Source organism: Anomaloglossus baeobatrachus, unplaced genomic scaffold (genome assembly GCF_048569485.1).
Source record: "Anomaloglossus baeobatrachus isolate aAnoBae1 unplaced genomic scaffold, aAnoBae1.hap1 Scaffold_3468, whole genome shotgun sequence".
Lineage (NCBI taxonomy): Eukaryota > Metazoa > Chordata > Amphibia > Anura > Aromobatidae > Anomaloglossus > Anomaloglossus baeobatrachus.
The window spans coordinates 29188-45019 of record NW_027442833.1 but is presented as its reverse complement, the minus strand read 5'-3'; the positions used below and the strand labels follow the sequence as shown (position 1 = coordinate 45019).

The 15832-nt window shown below is 46.3% G+C and overlaps 10 non-coding genes across 10 annotated transcripts; all 10 read right to left on the bottom strand.

The window, feature by feature from the left end:
- Nucleotides 1–905: 905 nt before the first annotated feature.
- Nucleotides 906–1096, bottom strand: LOC142272192 (U2 spliceosomal RNA). The gene has a single exon (XR_012737106.1). It is a non-coding gene; the product is annotated as a U2 spliceosomal RNA (small nuclear RNA).
- A 1387-nt stretch (nucleotides 1097–2483) lies between these two features.
- On the bottom strand, nucleotides 2484–2674 carry LOC142272191 (U2 spliceosomal RNA). The gene has a single exon (XR_012737105.1). It is a non-coding gene; the product is annotated as a U2 spliceosomal RNA (small nuclear RNA).
- A 1387-nt stretch (nucleotides 2675–4061) lies between these two features.
- Nucleotides 4062–4252, bottom strand: LOC142272190 (U2 spliceosomal RNA). The gene has a single exon (XR_012737104.1). It is a non-coding gene; the product is annotated as a U2 spliceosomal RNA (small nuclear RNA).
- A 1387-nt stretch (nucleotides 4253–5639) lies between these two features.
- Nucleotides 5640–5830, bottom strand: LOC142272188 (U2 spliceosomal RNA). The gene has a single exon (XR_012737103.1). It is a non-coding gene; the product is annotated as a U2 spliceosomal RNA (small nuclear RNA).
- A 1387-nt stretch (nucleotides 5831–7217) lies between these two features.
- LOC142272187 (U2 spliceosomal RNA) lies at nucleotides 7218–7408 on the bottom strand. The gene has a single exon (XR_012737102.1). It is a non-coding gene; the product is annotated as a U2 spliceosomal RNA (small nuclear RNA).
- Nucleotides 7409–8795: 1387 nt separating this feature from the next.
- Nucleotides 8796–8986, bottom strand: LOC142272186 (U2 spliceosomal RNA). Its single transcript, XR_012737101.1, has one exon. It is a non-coding gene; the product is annotated as a U2 spliceosomal RNA (small nuclear RNA).
- Nucleotides 8987–10373: 1387 nt separating this feature from the next.
- Nucleotides 10374–10564, bottom strand: LOC142272185 (U2 spliceosomal RNA). Its single transcript, XR_012737100.1, has one exon. It is a non-coding gene; the product is annotated as a U2 spliceosomal RNA (small nuclear RNA).
- A 1387-nt stretch (nucleotides 10565–11951) lies between these two features.
- LOC142272183 (U2 spliceosomal RNA) lies at nucleotides 11952–12142 on the bottom strand. The gene has a single exon (XR_012737098.1). It is a non-coding gene; the product is annotated as a U2 spliceosomal RNA (small nuclear RNA).
- A 1387-nt stretch (nucleotides 12143–13529) lies between these two features.
- On the bottom strand, nucleotides 13530–13720 carry LOC142272182 (U2 spliceosomal RNA). Its single transcript, XR_012737097.1, has one exon. It is a non-coding gene; the product is annotated as a U2 spliceosomal RNA (small nuclear RNA).
- Nucleotides 13721–15107: 1387 nt separating this feature from the next.
- LOC142272181 (U2 spliceosomal RNA) lies at nucleotides 15108–15298 on the bottom strand. Its single transcript, XR_012737096.1, has one exon. It is a non-coding gene; the product is annotated as a U2 spliceosomal RNA (small nuclear RNA).
- Between the last annotated feature and the right edge of the window lie 534 nt (nucleotides 15299–15832).

Sequence of the window (15832 nt, the reverse complement as noted above, 5' to 3'; positions counted from 1 at the left end):
GCCCACCCTCCCACCCAAAGAACAACTTCTTCTGCGCAGCTTGTTTTCTAGGCAGCAGCGCTATTGTGATGTCATCGGGGGGCATTGTGACAAGCCGCCAGTGTTCCGTCTCTTCATGTTGTGCACAGTTCAAACGGAAAATACATCAACAGGCAGACTACAGAAAAGCTTACTATCAAAGGTTAGAGGGGGGCTTTCTCAGAGGGCTTTTTACAGTTTTTCTATTCCCAATTAGCCGTTTAAGTGTACTTATTGAAAGTAGTAATTCTTTCATAGGCCGCCCTTTCTTAGTATTTGACGTTCCTTATATTGCGGTATGAGGCTTCGCAGTAGGTTGCAAACATTCATCACCCATGACTGTCCCCAATTGAGCTCAGAAGCTCAATGTCTATCATGACCTCTCTTTTAGAATGTCCAAGAGCAAGCAAACTATTCCTCCAGGAGAGGGCGCCAACAGACTACTAAAGAGATCATCATTACTCAAAGAAAACCCCAAAAACCAATGCATGATAGGAATAAACAGGTAACTTTCTTTGGAGTGGAAGCGGAGAGATCGCACCAGATGCCAATTCTAGATGTTATCACACCTGTGGTCACTGCAGCAGCAGGTGAATCCACTTTGTCCAAAAGGGATCTATTCCATTCAATTGCAAATGATCTAGATAAGACAGAGAACTGCAGCACGGGGACATAGCCGAGTTGGTCAGGTTGAGTGGTGATGAGTTTGCTATTTGGATGAATAAAGAAAGTCAAAAGTGTGAAAGATAAAAAACAAAAGGAGGAAGTGTGAAAAGTGAATGGGCCAAATTGAGGTGCATATGAAGACGTATGCTTTCTTCCAATTCATTAAATCGGGCTAATATGAATCAGGTGAATTGAGTTCTGCTTTTGGAAACTGGGTTAAGAAGGGGTGCACCGTTCCTGGAGGTACTGCAATACCAGGTCAATGCGTGGAGTGGACAGAGCAAGCTCTTTTTCCATCTCCCTGTTCTAAAAATCCATTTAATATATGGTCCCCAGATAGGGGACGTATCAGATATTAAACTGATAAGAACAGATACTACACTTGATCTTAGCCAAAAGGCCGAGAAGCGATAACCAGAATTGGTTTGGGCCTCGAGTGGCACCCTGGCCTATGCCGGACACATCTTAGGGAGAGAGAGCGAGAGGGAGACAAACCCACGCCTACACAAGACATTTTGTCACCCAAGCCAACCCTTGAAAAGGCTGCTTTGCAGAGCCAAAACAAGAAGAATGGTGCGTTTTGCAGCCGCCGCCCACTGCAATGAATCTGAATAACTCCTCCTTTAGGGCGCAAGCAACTCCCCTCCCCCTTGCAGTCTTTCCAATTCACGATACAAAAAGACGGACAGGACAGGTTGCCTGACTTTCCGTCACTGCCACCCTTTGCCATCCTTACCCGTAGAAAGCCCTTTCATCATCCCCAAACCCTAATCTTTTCCCTTTCCTTCCCAGCCCCCAAACCCTGCCCTCTGTACCTTTCTCACCACCCGCTTCCCTTCTCCTGTCATCCCCCTACCACCCGGGAAAAAAAGAGATTGCCCCCTCCTTCCACTAGCCCACCCTCCCACCCAAAGAACAACTTCTTCTGCGCAGCTTGTTTTCTAGGCAGCAGCGCTATTGTGATGTCATCGGGGGGCATTGTGACAAGCCGCCAGTGTTCCGTCTCTTCATGTTGTGCACAGTTCAAACGGAAAATACATCAACAGGCAGACTACAGAAAAGCTTACTATCAAAGGTTAGAGGGGGGCTTTCTCAGAGGGCTTTTTACAGTTTTTCTATTCCCAATTAGCCGTTTAAGTGTACTTATTGAAAGTAGTAATTCTTTCATAGGCCGCCCTTTCTTAGTATTTGACGTTCCTTATATTGCGGTATGAGGCTTCGCAGTAGGTTGCAAACATTCATCACCCATGACTGTCCCCAATTGAGCTCAGAAGCTCAATGTCTATCATGACCTCTCTTTTAGAATGTCCAAGAGCAAGCAAACTATTCCTCCAGGAGAGGGCGCCAACAGACTACTAAAGAGATCATCATTACTCAAAGAAAACCCCAAAAACCAATGCATGATAGGAATAAACAGGTAACTTTCTTTGGAGTGGAAGCGGAGAGATCGCACCAGATGCCAATTCTAGATGTTATCACACCTGTGGTCACTGCAGCAGCAGGTGAATCCACTTTGTCCAAAAGGGATCTATTCCATTCAATTGCAAATGATCTAGATAAGACAGAGAACTGCAGCACGGGGACATAGCCGAGTTGGTCAGGTTGAGTGGTGATGAGTTTGCTATTTGGATGAATAAAGAAAGTCAAAAGTGTGAAAGATAAAAAACAAAAGGAGGAAGTGTGAAAAGTGAATGGGCCAAATTGAGGTGCATATGAAGACGTATGCTTTCTTCCAATTCATTAAATCGGGCTAATATGAATCAGGTGAATTGAGTTCTGCTTTTGGAAACTGGGTTAAGAAGGGGTGCACCGTTCCTGGAGGTACTGCAATACCAGGTCAATGCGTGGAGTGGACAGAGCAAGCTCTTTTTCCATCTCCCTGTTCTAAAAATCCATTTAATATATGGTCCCCAGATAGGGGACGTATCAGATATTAAACTGATAAGAACAGATACTACACTTGATCTTAGCCAAAAGGCCGAGAAGCGATAACCAGAATTGGTTTGGGCCTCGAGTGGCACCCTGGCCTATGCCGGACACATCTTAGGGAGAGAGAGCGAGAGGGAGACAAACCCACGCCTACACAAGACATTTTGTCACCCAAGCCAACCCTTGAAAAGGCTGCTTTGCAGAGCCAAAACAAGAAGAATGGTGCGTTTTGCAGCCGCCGCCCACTGCAATGAATCTGAATAACTCCTCCTTTAGGGCGCAAGCAACTCCCCTCCCCCTTGCAGTCTTTCCAATTCACGATACAAAAAGACGGACAGGACAGGTTGCCTGACTTTCCGTCACTGCCACCCTTTGCCATCCTTACCCGTAGAAAGCCCTTTCATCATCCCCAAACCCTAATCTTTTCCCTTTCCTTCCCAGCCCCCAAACCCTGCCCTCTGTACCTTTCTCACCACCCGCTTCCCTTCTCCTGTCATCCCCCTACCACCCGGGAAAAAAAGAGATTGCCCCCTCCTTCCACTAGCCCACCCTCCCACCCAAAGGACAACTTCTTCTGCGCAGCTTGTTTTCTAGGCAGCAGCGCTATTGTGATGTCATCGGGGGGCATTGTGACAAGCCGCCAGTGTTCCGTCTCTTCATGTTGTGCACAGTTCAAACGGAAAATACATCAACAGGCAGACTACAGAAAAGCTTACTATCAAAGGTTAGAGGGGGGCTTTCTCAGAGGGCTTTTTACAGTTTTTCTATTCCCAATTAGCCGTTTAAGTGTACTTATTGAAAGTAGTAATTCTTTCATAGGCCGCCCTTTCTTAGTATTTGACGTTCCTTATATTGCGGTATGAGGCTTCGCAGTAGGTTGCAAACATTCATCACCCATGACTGTCCCCAATTGAGCTCAGAAGCTCAATGTCTATCATGACCTCTCTTTTAGAATGTCCAAGAGCAAGCAAACTATTCCTCCAGGAGAGGGCGCCAACAGACTACTAAAGAGATCATCATTACTCAAAGAAAACCCCAAAAACCAATGCATGATAGGAATAAACAGGTAACTTTCTTTGGAGTGGAAGCGGAGAGATCGCACCAGATGCCAATTCTAGATGTTATCACACCTGTGGTCACTGCAGCAGCAGGTGAATCCACTTTGTCCAAAAGGGATCTATTCCATTCAATTGCAAATGATCTAGATAAGACAGAGAACTGCAGCACGGGGACATAGCCGAGTTGGTCAGGTTGAGTGGTGATGAGTTTGCTATTTGGATGAATAAAGAAAGTCAAAAGTGTGAAAGATAAAAAACAAAAGGAGGAAGTGTGAAAAGTGAATGGGCCAAATTGAGGTGCATATGAAGACGTATGCTTTCTTCCAATTCATTAAATCGGGCTAATATGAATCAGGTGAATTGAGTTCTGCTTTTGGAAACTGGGTTAAGAAGGGGTGCACCGTTCCTGGAGGTACTGCAATACCAGGTCAATGCGTGGAGTGGACAGAGCAAGCTCTTTTTCCATCTCCCTGTTCTAAAAATCCATTTAATATATGGTCCCCAGATAGGGGACGTATCAGATATTAAACTGATAAGAACAGATACTACACTTGATCTTAGCCAAAAGGCCGAGAAGCGATAACCAGAATTGGTTTGGGCCTCGAGTGGCACCCTGGCCTATGCCGGACACATCTTAGGGAGAGAGAGCGAGAGGGAGACAAACCCACGCCTACACAAGACATTTTGTCACCCAAGCCAACCCTTGAAAAGGCTGCTTTGCAGAGCCAAAACAAGAAGAATGGTGCGTTTTGCAGCCGCCGCCCACTGCAATGAATCTGAATAACTCCTCCTTTAGGGCGCAAGCAACTCCCCTCCCCCTTGCAGTCTTTCCAATTCACGATACAAAAAGACGGACAGGACAGGTTGCCTGACTTTCCGTCACTGCCACCCTTTGCCATCCTTACCCGTAGAAAGCCCTTTCATCATCCCCAAACCCTAATCTTTTCCCTTTCCTTCCCAGCCCCCAAACCCTGCCCTCTGTACCTTTCTCACCACCCGCTTCCCTTCTCCTGTCATCCCCCTACCACCCGGGAAAAAAAGAGATTGCCCCCTCCTTCCACTAGCCCACCCTCCCACCCAAAGAACAACTTCTTCTGCGCAGCTTGTTTTCTAGGCAGCAGCGCTATTGTGATGTCATCGGGGGGCATTGTGACAAGCCGCCAGTGTTCCGTCTCTTCATGTTGTGCACAGTTCAAACGGAAAATACATCAACAGGCAGACTACAGAAAAGCTTACTATCAAAGGTTAGAGGGGGGCTTTCTCAGAGGGCTTTTTACAGTTTTTCTATTCCCAATTAGCCGTTTAAGTGTACTTATTGAAAGTAGTAATTCTTTCATAGGCCGCCCTTTCTTAGTATTTGACGTTCCTTATATTGCGGTATGAGGCTTCGCAGTAGGTTGCAAACATTCATCACCCATGACTGTCCCCAATTGAGCTCAGAAGCTCAATGTCTATCATGACCTCTCTTTTAGAATGTCCAAGAGCAAGCAAACTATTCCTCCAGGAGAGGGCGCCAACAGACTACTAAAGAGATCATCATTACTCAAAGAAAACCCCAAAAACCAATGCATGATAGGAATAAACAGGTAACTTTCTTTGGAGTGGAAGCGGAGAGATAGCACCAGATGCCAATTCTAGATGTTATCACACCTGTGGTCACTGCAGCAGCAGGTGAATCCACTTTGTCCAAAAGGGATCTATTCCATTCAATTGCAAATGATCTAGATAAGACAGAGAACTGCAGCACGGGGACATAGCCGAGTTGGTCAGGTTGAGTGGTGATGAGTTTGCTATTTGGATGAATAAAGAAAGTCAAAAGTGTGAAAGATAAAAAACAAAAGGAGGAAGTGTGAAAAGTGAATGGGCCAAATTGAGGTGCATATGAAGACGTATGCTTTCTTCCAATTCATTAAATCGGGCTAATATGAATCAGGTGAATTGAGTTCTGCTTTTGGAAACTGGGTTAAGAAGGGGTGCACCGTTCCTGGAGGTACTGCAATACCAGGTCAATGCGTGGAGTGGACAGAGCAAGCTCTTTTTCCATCTCCCTGTTCTAAAAATCCATTTAATATATGGTCCCCAGATAGGGGACGTATCAGATATTAAACTGATAAGAACAGATACTACACTTGATCTTAGCCAAAAGGCCGAGAAGCGATAACCAGAATTGGTTTGGGCCTCGAGTGGCACCCTGGCCTATGCCGGACACATCTTAGGGAGAGAGAGCGAGAGGGAGACAAACCCACGCCTACACAAGACATTTTGTCACCCAAGCCAACCCTTGAAAAGGCTGCTTTGCAGAGCCAAAACAAGAAGAATGGTGCGTTTTGCAGCCGCCGCCCACTGCAATGAATCTGAATAACTCCTCCTTTAGGGCGCAAGCAACTCCCCTCCCCCTTGCAGTCTTTCCAATTCACGATACAAAAAGACGGACAGGACAGGTTGCCTGACTTTCCGTCACTGCCACCCTTTGCCATCCTTACCCGTAGAAAGCCCTTTCATCATCCCCAAACCCTAATCTTTTCCCTTTCCTTCCCAGCCCCCAAACCCTGCCCTCTGTACCTTTCTCACCACCCGCTTCCCTTCTCCTGTCATCCCCCTACCACCCGGGAAAAAAAGAGATTGCCCCCTCCTTCCACTAGCCCACCCTCCCACCCAAAGAACAACTTCTTCTGCGCAGCTTGTTTTCTAGGCAGCAGCGCTATTGTGATGTCATCGGGGGGCATTGTGACAAGCCGCCAGTGTTCCGTCTCTTCATGTTGTGCACAGTTCAAACGGAAAATACATCAACAGGCAGACTACAGAAAAGCTTACTATCAAAGGTTAGAGGGGGGCTTTCTCAGAGGGCTTTTTACAGTTTTTCTATTCCCAATTAGCCGTTTAAGTGTACTTATTGAAAGTAGTAATTCTTTCATAGGCCGCCCTTTCTTAGTATTTGACGTTCCTTATATTGCGGTATGAGGCTTCGCAGTAGGTTGCAAACATTCATCACCCATGACTGTCCCCAATTGAGCTCAGAAGCTCAATGTCTATCATGACCTCTCTTTTAGAATGTCCAAGAGCAAGCAAACTATTCCTCCAGGAGAGGGCGCCAACAGACTACTAAAGAGATCATCATTACTCAAAGAAAACCCCAAAAACCAATGCATGATAGGAATAAACAGGTAACTTTCTTTGGAGTGGAAGCGGAGAGATCGCACCAGATGCCAATTCTAGATGTTATCACACCTGTGGTCACTGCAGCAGCAGGTGAATCCACTTTGTCCAAAAGGGATCTATTCCATTCAATTGCAAATGATCTAGATAAGACAGAGAACTGCAGCACGGGGACATAGCCGAGTTGGTCAGGTTGAGTGGTGATGAGTTTGCTATTTGGATGAATAAAGAAAGTCAAAAGTGTGAAAGATAAAAAACAAAAGGAGGAAGTGTGAAAAGTGAATGGGCCAAATTGAGGTGCATATGAAGACGTATGCTTTCTTCCAATTCATTAAATCGGGCTAATATGAATCAGGTGAATTGAGTTCTGCTTTTGGAAACTGGGTTAAGAAGGGGTGCACCGTTCCTGGAGGTACTGCAATACCAGGTCAATGCGTGGAGTGGACAGAGCAAGCTCTTTTTCCATCTCCCTGTTCTAAAAATCCATTTAATATATGGTCCCCAGATAGGGGACGTATCAGATATTAAACTGATAAGAACAGATACTACACTTGATCTTAGCCAAAAGGCCGAGAAGCGATAACCAGAATTGGTTTGGGCCTCGAGTGGCACCCTGGCCTATGCCGGACACATCTTAGGGAGAGAGAGCGAGAGGGAGACAAACCCACGCCTACACAAGACATTTTGTCACCCAAGCCAACCCTTGAAAAGGCTGCTTTGCAGAGCCAAAACAAGAAGAATGGTGCGTTTTGCAGCCGCCGCCCACTGCAATGAATCTGAATAACTCCTCCTTTAGGGCGCAAGCAACTCCCCTCCCCCTTGCAGTCTTTCCAATTCACGATACAAAAAGACGGACAGGACAGGTTGCCTGACTTTCCGTCACTGCCACCCTTTGCCATCCTTACCCGTAGAAAGCCCTTTCATCATCCCCAAACCCTAATCTTTTCCCTTTCCTTCCCAGCCCCCAAACCCTGCCCTCTGTACCTTTCTCACCACCCGCTTCCCTTCTCCTGTCATCCCCCTACCACCCGGGAAAAAAAGAGATTGCCCCCTCCTTCCACTAGCCCACCCTCCCACCCAAAGAACAACTTCTTCTGCGCAGCTTGTTTTCTAGGCAGCAGCGCTATTGTGATGTCATCGGGGGGCATTGTGACAAGCCGCCAGTGTTCCGTCTCTTCATGTTGTGCACAGTTCAAACGGAAAATACATCAACAGGCAGACTACAGAAAAGCTTACTATCAAAGGTTAGAGGGGGGCTTTCTCAGAGGGCTTTTTACAGTTTTTCTATTCCCAATTAGCCGTTTAAGTGTACTTATTGAAAGTAGTAATTCTTTCATAGGCCGCCCTTTCTTAGTATTTGACGTTCCTTATATTGCGGTATGAGGCTTCGCAGTAGGTTGCAAACATTCATCACCCATGACTGTCCCCAATTGAGCTCAGAAGCTCAATGTCTATCATGACCTCTCTTTTAGAATGTCCAAGAGCAAGCAAACTATTCCTCCAGGAGAGGGCGCCAACAGACTACTAAAGAGATCATCATTACTCAAAGAAAACCCCAAAAACCAATGCATGATAGGAATAAACAGGTAACTTTCTTTGGAGTGGAAGCGGAGAGATCGCACCAGATGCCAATTCTAGATGTTATCACACCTGTGGTCACTGCAGCAGCAGGTGAATCCACTTTGTCCAAAAGGGATCTATTCCATTCAATTGCAAATGATCTAGATAAGACAGAGAACTGCAGCACGGGGACATAGCCGAGTTGGTCAGGTTGAGTGGTGATGAGTTTGCTATTTGGATGAATAAAGAAAGTCAAAAGTGTGAAAGATAAAAAACAAAAGGAGGAAGTGTGAAAAGTGAATGGGCCAAATTGAGGTGCATATGAAGACGTATGCTTTCTTCCAATTCATTAAATCGGGCTAATATGAATCAGGTGAATTGAGTTCTGCTTTTGGAAACTGGGTTAAGAAGGGGTGCACCGTTCCTGGAGGTACTGCAATACCAGGTCAATGCGTGGAGTGGACAGAGCAAGCTCTTTTTCCATCTCCCTGTTCTAAAAATCCATTTAATATATGGTCCCCAGATAGGGGACGTATCAGATATTAAACTGATAAGAACAGATACTACACTTGATCTTAGCCAAAAGGCCGAGAAGCGATAACCAGAATTGGTTTGGGCCTCGAGTGGCACCCTGGCCTATGCCGGACACATCTTAGGGAGAGAGAGCGAGAGGGAGACAAACCCACGCCTACACAAGACATTTTGTCACCCAAGCCAACCCTTGAAAAGGCTGCTTTGCAGAGCCAAAACAAGAAGAATGGTGCGTTTTGCAGCCGCCGCCCACTGCAATGAATCTGAATAACTCCTCCTTTAGGGCGCAAGCAACTCCCCTCCCCCTTGCAGTCTTTCCAATTCACGATACAAAAAGACGGACAGGACAGGTTGCCTGACTTTCCGTCACTGCCACCCTTTGCCATCCTTACCCGTAGAAAGCCCTTTCATCATCCCCAAACCCTAATCTTTTCCCTTTCCTTCCCAGCCCCCAAACCCTGCCCTCTGTACCTTTCTCACCACCCGCTTCCCTTCTCCTGTCATCCCCCTACCACCCGGGAAAAAAAGAGATTGCCCCCTCCTTCCACTAGCCCACCCTCCCACCCAAAGAACAACTTCTTCTGCGCAGCTTGTTTTCTAGGCAGCAGCGCTATTGTGATGTCATCGGGGGGCATTGTGACAAGCCGCCAGTGTTCCGTCTCTTCATGTTGTGCACAGTTCAAACGGAAAATACATCAACAGGCAGACTACAGAAAAGCTTACTATCAAAGGTTAGAGGGGGGCTTTCTCAGAGGGCTTTTTACAGTTTTTCTATTCCCAATTAGCCGTTTAAGTGTACTTATTGAAAGTAGTAATTCTTTCATAGGCCGCCCTTTCTTAGTATTTGACGTTCCTTATATTGCGGTATGAGGCTTCGCAGTAGGTTGCAAACATTCATCACCCATGACTGTCCCCAATTGAGCTCAGAAGCTCAATGTCTATCATGACCTCTCTTTTAGAATGTCCAAGAGCAAGCAAACTATTCCTCCAGGAGAGGGCGCCAACAGACTACTAAAGAGATCATCATTACTCAAAGAAAACCCCAAAAACCAATGCATGATAGGAATAAACAGGTAACTTTCTTTGGAGTGGAAGCGGAGAGATCGCACCAGATGCCAATTCTAGATGTTATCACACCTGTGGTCACTGCAGCAGCAGGTGAATCCACTTTGTCCAAAAGGGATCTATTCCATTCAATTGCAAATGATCTAGATAAGACAGAGAACTGCAGCACGGGGACATAGCCGAGTTGGTCAGGTTGAGTGGTGATGAGTTTGCTATTTGGATGAATAAAGAAAGTCAAAAGTGTGAAAGATAAAAAACAAAAGGAGGAAGTGTGAAAAGTGAATGGGCCAAATTGAGGTGCATATGAAGACGTATGCTTTCTTCCAATTCATTAAATCGGGCTAATATGAATCAGGTGAATTGAGTTCTGCTTTTGGAAACTGGGTTAAGAAGGGGTGCACCGTTCCTGGAGGTACTGCAATACCAGGTCAATGCGTGGAGTGGACAGAGCAAGCTCTTTTTCCATCTCCCTGTTCTAAAAATCCATTTAATATATGGTCCCCAGATAGGGGACGTATCAGATATTAAACTGATAAGAACAGATACTACACTTGATCTTAGCCAAAAGGCCGAGAAGCGATAACCAGAATTGGTTTGGGCCTCGAGTGGCACCCTGGCCTATGCCGGACACATCTTAGGGAGAGAGAGCGAGAGGGAGACAAACCCACGCCTACACAAGACATTTTGTCACCCAAGCCAACCCTTGAAAAGGCTGCTTTGCAGAGCCAAAACAAGAAGAATGGTGCGTTTTGCAGCCGCCGCCCACTGCAATGAATCTGAATAACTCCTCCTTTAGGGCGCAAGCAACTCCCCTCCCCCTTGCAGTCTTTCCAATTCACGATACAAAAAGACGGACAGGACAGGTTGCCTGACTTTCCGTCACTGCCACCCTTTGCCATCCTTACCCGTAGAAAGCCCTTTCATCATCCCCAAACCCTAATCTTTTCCCTTTCCTTCCCAGCCCCCAAACCCTGCCCTCTGTACCTTTCTCACCACCCGCTTCCCTTCTCCTGTCATCCCCCTACCACCCGGGAAAAAAAGAGATTGCCCCCTCCTTCCACTAGCCCACCCTCCCACCCAAAGAACAACTTCTTCTGCGCAGCTTGTTTTCTAGGCAGCAGCGCTATTGTGATGTCATCGGGGGGCATTGTGACAAGCCGCCAGTGTTCCGTCTCTTCATGTTGTGCACAGTTCAAACGGAAAATACATCAACAGGCAGACTACAGAAAAGCTTACTATCAAAGGTTAGAGGGGGGCTTTCTCAGAGGGCTTTTTACAGTTTTTCTATTCCCAATTAGCCGTTTAAGTGTACTTATTGAAAGTAGTAATTCTTTCATAGGCCGCCCTTTCTTAGTATTTGACGTTCCTTATATTGCGGTATGAGGCTTCGCAGTAGGTTGCAAACATTCATCACCCATGACTGTCCCCAATTGAGCTCAGAAGCTCAATGTCTATCATGACCTCTCTTTTAGAATGTCCAAGAGCAAGCAAACTATTCCTCCAGGAGAGGGCGCCAACAGACTACTAAAGAGATCATCATTACTCAAAGAAAACCCCAAAAACCAATGCATGATAGGAATAAACAGGTAACTTTCTTTGGAGTGGAAGCGGAGAGATCGCACCAGATGCCAATTCTAGATGTTATCACACCTGTGGTCACTGCAGCAGCAGGTGAATCCACTTTGTCCAAAAGGGATCTATTCCATTCAATTGCAAATGATCTAGATAAGACAGAGAACTGCAGCACGGGGACATAGCCGAGTTGGTCAGGTTGAGTGGTGATGAGTTTGCTATTTGGATGAATAAAGAAAGTCAAAAGTGTGAAAGATAAAAAACAAAAGGAGGAAGTGTGAAAAGTGAATGGGCCAAATTGAGGTGCATATGAAGACGTATGCTTTCTTCCAATTCATTAAATCGGGCTAATATGAATCAGGTGAATTGAGTTCTGCTTTTGGAAACTGGGTTAAGAAGGGGTGCACCGTTCCTGGAGGTACTGCAATACCAGGTCAATGCGTGGAGTGGACAGAGCAAGCTCTTTTTCCATCTCCCTGTTCTAAAAATCCATTTAATATATGGTCCCCAGATAGGGGACGTATCAGATATTAAACTGATAAGAACAGATACTACACTTGATCTTAGCCAAAAGGCCGAGAAGCGATAACCAGAATTGGTTTGGGCCTCGAGTGGCACCCTGGCCTATGCCGGACACATCTTAGGGAGAGAGAGCGAGAGGGAGACAAACCCACGCCTACACAAGACATTTTGTCACCCAAGCCAACCCTTGAAAAGGCTGCTTTGCAGAGCCAAAACAAGAAGAATGGTGCGTTTTGCAGCCGCCGCCCACTGCAATGAATCTGAATAACTCCTCCTTTAGGGCGCAAGCAACTCCCCTCCCCCTTGCAGTCTTTCCAATTCACGATACAAAAAGACGGACAGGACAGGTTGCCTGACTTTCCGTCACTGCCACCCTTTGCCATCCTTACCCGTAGAAAGCCCTTTCATCATCCCCAAACCCTAATCTTTTCCCTTTCCTTCCCAGCCCCCAAACCCTGCCCTCTGTACCTTTCTCACCACCCGCTTCCCTTCTCCTGTCATCCCCCTACCACCCGGGAAAAAAAGAGATTGCCCCCTCCTTCCACTAGCCCACCCTCCCACCCAAAGAACAACTTCTTCTGCGCAGCTTGTTTTCTAGGCAGCAGCGCTATTGTGATGTCATCGGGGGGCATTGTGACAAGCCGCCAGTGTTCCGTCTCTTCATGTTGTGCACAGTTCAAACGGAAAATACATCAACAGGCAGACTACAGAAAAGCTTACTATCAAAGGTTAGAGGGGGGCTTTCTCAGAGGGCTTTTTACAGTTTTTCTATTCCCAATTAGCCGTTTAAGTGTACTTATTGAAAGTAGTAATTCTTTCATAGGCCGCCCTTTCTTAGTATTTGACGTTCCTTATATTGCGGTATGAGGCTTCGCAGTAGGTTGCAAACATTCATCACCCATGACTGTCCCCAATTGAGCTCAGAAGCTCAATGTCTATCATGACCTCTCTTTTAGAATGTCCAAGAGCAAGCAAACTATTCCTCCAGGAGAGGGCGCCAACAGACTACTAAAGAGATCATCATTACTCAAAGAAAACCCCAAAAACCAATGCATGATAGGAATAAACAGGTAACTTTCTTTGGAGTGGAAGCGGAGAGATCGCACCAGATGCCAATTCTAGATGTTATCACACCTGTGGTCACTGCAGCAGCAGGTGAATCCACTTTGTCCAAAAGGGATCTATTCCATTCAATTGCAAATGATCTAGATAAGACAGAGAACTGCAGCACGGGGACATAGCCGAGTTGGTCAGGTTGAGTGGTGATGAGTTTGCTATTTGGATGAATAAAGAAAGTCAAAAGTGTGAAAGATAAAAAACAAAAGGAGGAAGTGTGAAAAGTGAATGGGCCAAATTGAGGTGCATATGAAGACGTATGCTTTCTTCCAATTCATTAAATCGGGCTAATATGAATCAGGTGAATTGAGTTCTGCTTTTGGAAACTGGGTTAAGAAGGGGTGCACCGTTCCTGGAGGTACTGCAATACCAGGTCAATGCGTGGAGTGGACAGAGCAAGCTCTTTTTCCATCTCCCTGTTCTAAAAATCCATTTAATATATGGTCCCCAGATAGGGGACGTATCAGATATTAAACTGATAAGAACAGATACTACACTTGATCTTAGCCAAAAGGCCGAGAAGCGATAACCAGAATTGGTTTGGGCCTCGAGTGGCACCCTGGCCTATGCCGGACACATCTTAGGGAGAGAGAGCGAGAGGGAGACAAACCCACGCCTACACAAGACATTTTGTCACCCAAGCCAACCCTTGAAAAGGCTGCTTTGCAGAGCCAAAACAAGAAGAATGGTGCGTTTTGCAGCCGCCGCCCACTGCAATGAATCTGAATAACTCCTCCTTTAGGGCGCAAGCAACTCCCCTCCCCCTTGCAGTCTTTCCAATTCACGATACAAAAAGACGGACAGGACAGGTTGCCTGACTTTCCGTCACTGCCACCCTTTGCCATCCTTACCCGTAGAAAGCCCTTTCATCATCCCCAAACCCTAATCTTTTCCCTTTCCTTCCCAGCCCCCAAACCCTGCCCTCTGTACCTTTCTCACCACCCGCTTCCCTTCTCCTGTCATCCCCCTACCACCCGGGAAAAAAAGAGATTGCCCCCTCCTTCCACTAGCCCACCCTCCCACCCAAAGAACAACTTCTTCTGCGCAGGCTTGTTTTCTAGGCAGCAGCGCTATTGTGATGTCATCGGGGGGCATTGTGACAAGCCGCCAGTGTTCCGTCTCTTCATGTTGTGCACAGTTCAAACGGAAAATACATCAACAGGCAGACTACAGAAAAGCTTACTATCAAAGGTTAGAGGGGGGCTTTCTCAGAGGCTTTTTACAGTTTTTCTATTCCCAATTAGCCGTTTAAGTGTACTTATTGAAAGTAGTAATTCTTTCATAGGCCGCCCTTTCTTAGTATTTGACGTTCCTTATATTGCGGTATGAGGCTTCGCAGTAGGTTGCAAACATTCATCACCCATGACTGTCCCCAATTGAGCTCAGAAGCTCAATGTCTATCATGACCTCTCTTTTAGAATGTCCAAGAGCAAGCAAACTATTCCTCCAGGAGAGGGCGCCAACAGACTACTAAAGAGATCATCATTACTCAAAGAAAACCCCAAAAACCAATGCATGATAGGAATAAACAGGTAACTTTCTTTGGAGTGGAAGCGGAGAGATCGCACCAGATGCCAATTCTAGATGTTATCACACCTGTGGTCACTGCAGCAGCAGGTGAATCCACTTTGTCCAAAAGGGATCTATTCCATTCAATTGCAAATGATCTAGATAAGACAGAGAACTGCAGCACGGGGACATAGCCGAGTTGGTCAGGTTGAGTGGTGATGAGTTTGCTATTTGGATGAATAAAGAAAGTCAAAAGTGTGAAAGATAAAAAACAAAAGGAGGAAGTGTGAAAAGTGAATGGGCCAAATTGAGGTGCATATGAAGACGTATGCTTTCTTCCAATTCATTAAATCGGGCTAATATGAATCAGGTGAATTGAGTTCTGCTTTTGGAAACTGGGTTAAGAAGGGGTGCACCGTTCCTGGAGGTACTGCAATACCAGGTCAATGCGTGGAGTGGACAGAGCAAGCTCTTTTTCCATCTCCCTGTTCTAAAAATCCATTTAATATATGGTCCCCAGATAGGGGACGTATCAGATATTAAACTGATAAGAACAGATACTACACTTGATCTTAGCCAAAAGGCCGAGAAGCGATAACCAGAATTGGTTTGGGCCTCGAGTGGCACCCTGGCCTATGCCGGACACATCTTAGGGAGAGAGAGCGAGAGGGAGACAAACCCACGCCTACACAAGACATTTTGTCACCCAAGCCAACCCTTGAAAAGGCTGCTTTGCAGAGCCAAAACAAGAAGAATGGTGCGTTTTGCAGCCGCCGCCCACTGCAATGAATCTGAATAACTCCTCCTTTAGGGCGCAAGCAACTCCCCTCCCCCTTGCAGTCTTTCCAATTCACGATACAAAAAGACGGACAGGACAGGTTGCCTGACTTTCCGTCACTGCCACCCTTTGCCATCCTTACCCGTAGAAAGCCCTTTCATCATCCCCAAACCCTAATCTTTTCCCTTTCCTTCCCAGCCCCCAAACCCTGCCCTCTGTACCTTTCTCACCACCCGCTTCCCTTCTCCTGTCATCCCCCTACCACCCGGGAAAAAAAGAGATTGCCCCCTCCTTCCACTAGCCCACCCTCCCACCCAAAGAACAACTTCTTCTGCGCAGCTTGTTTTCTAGG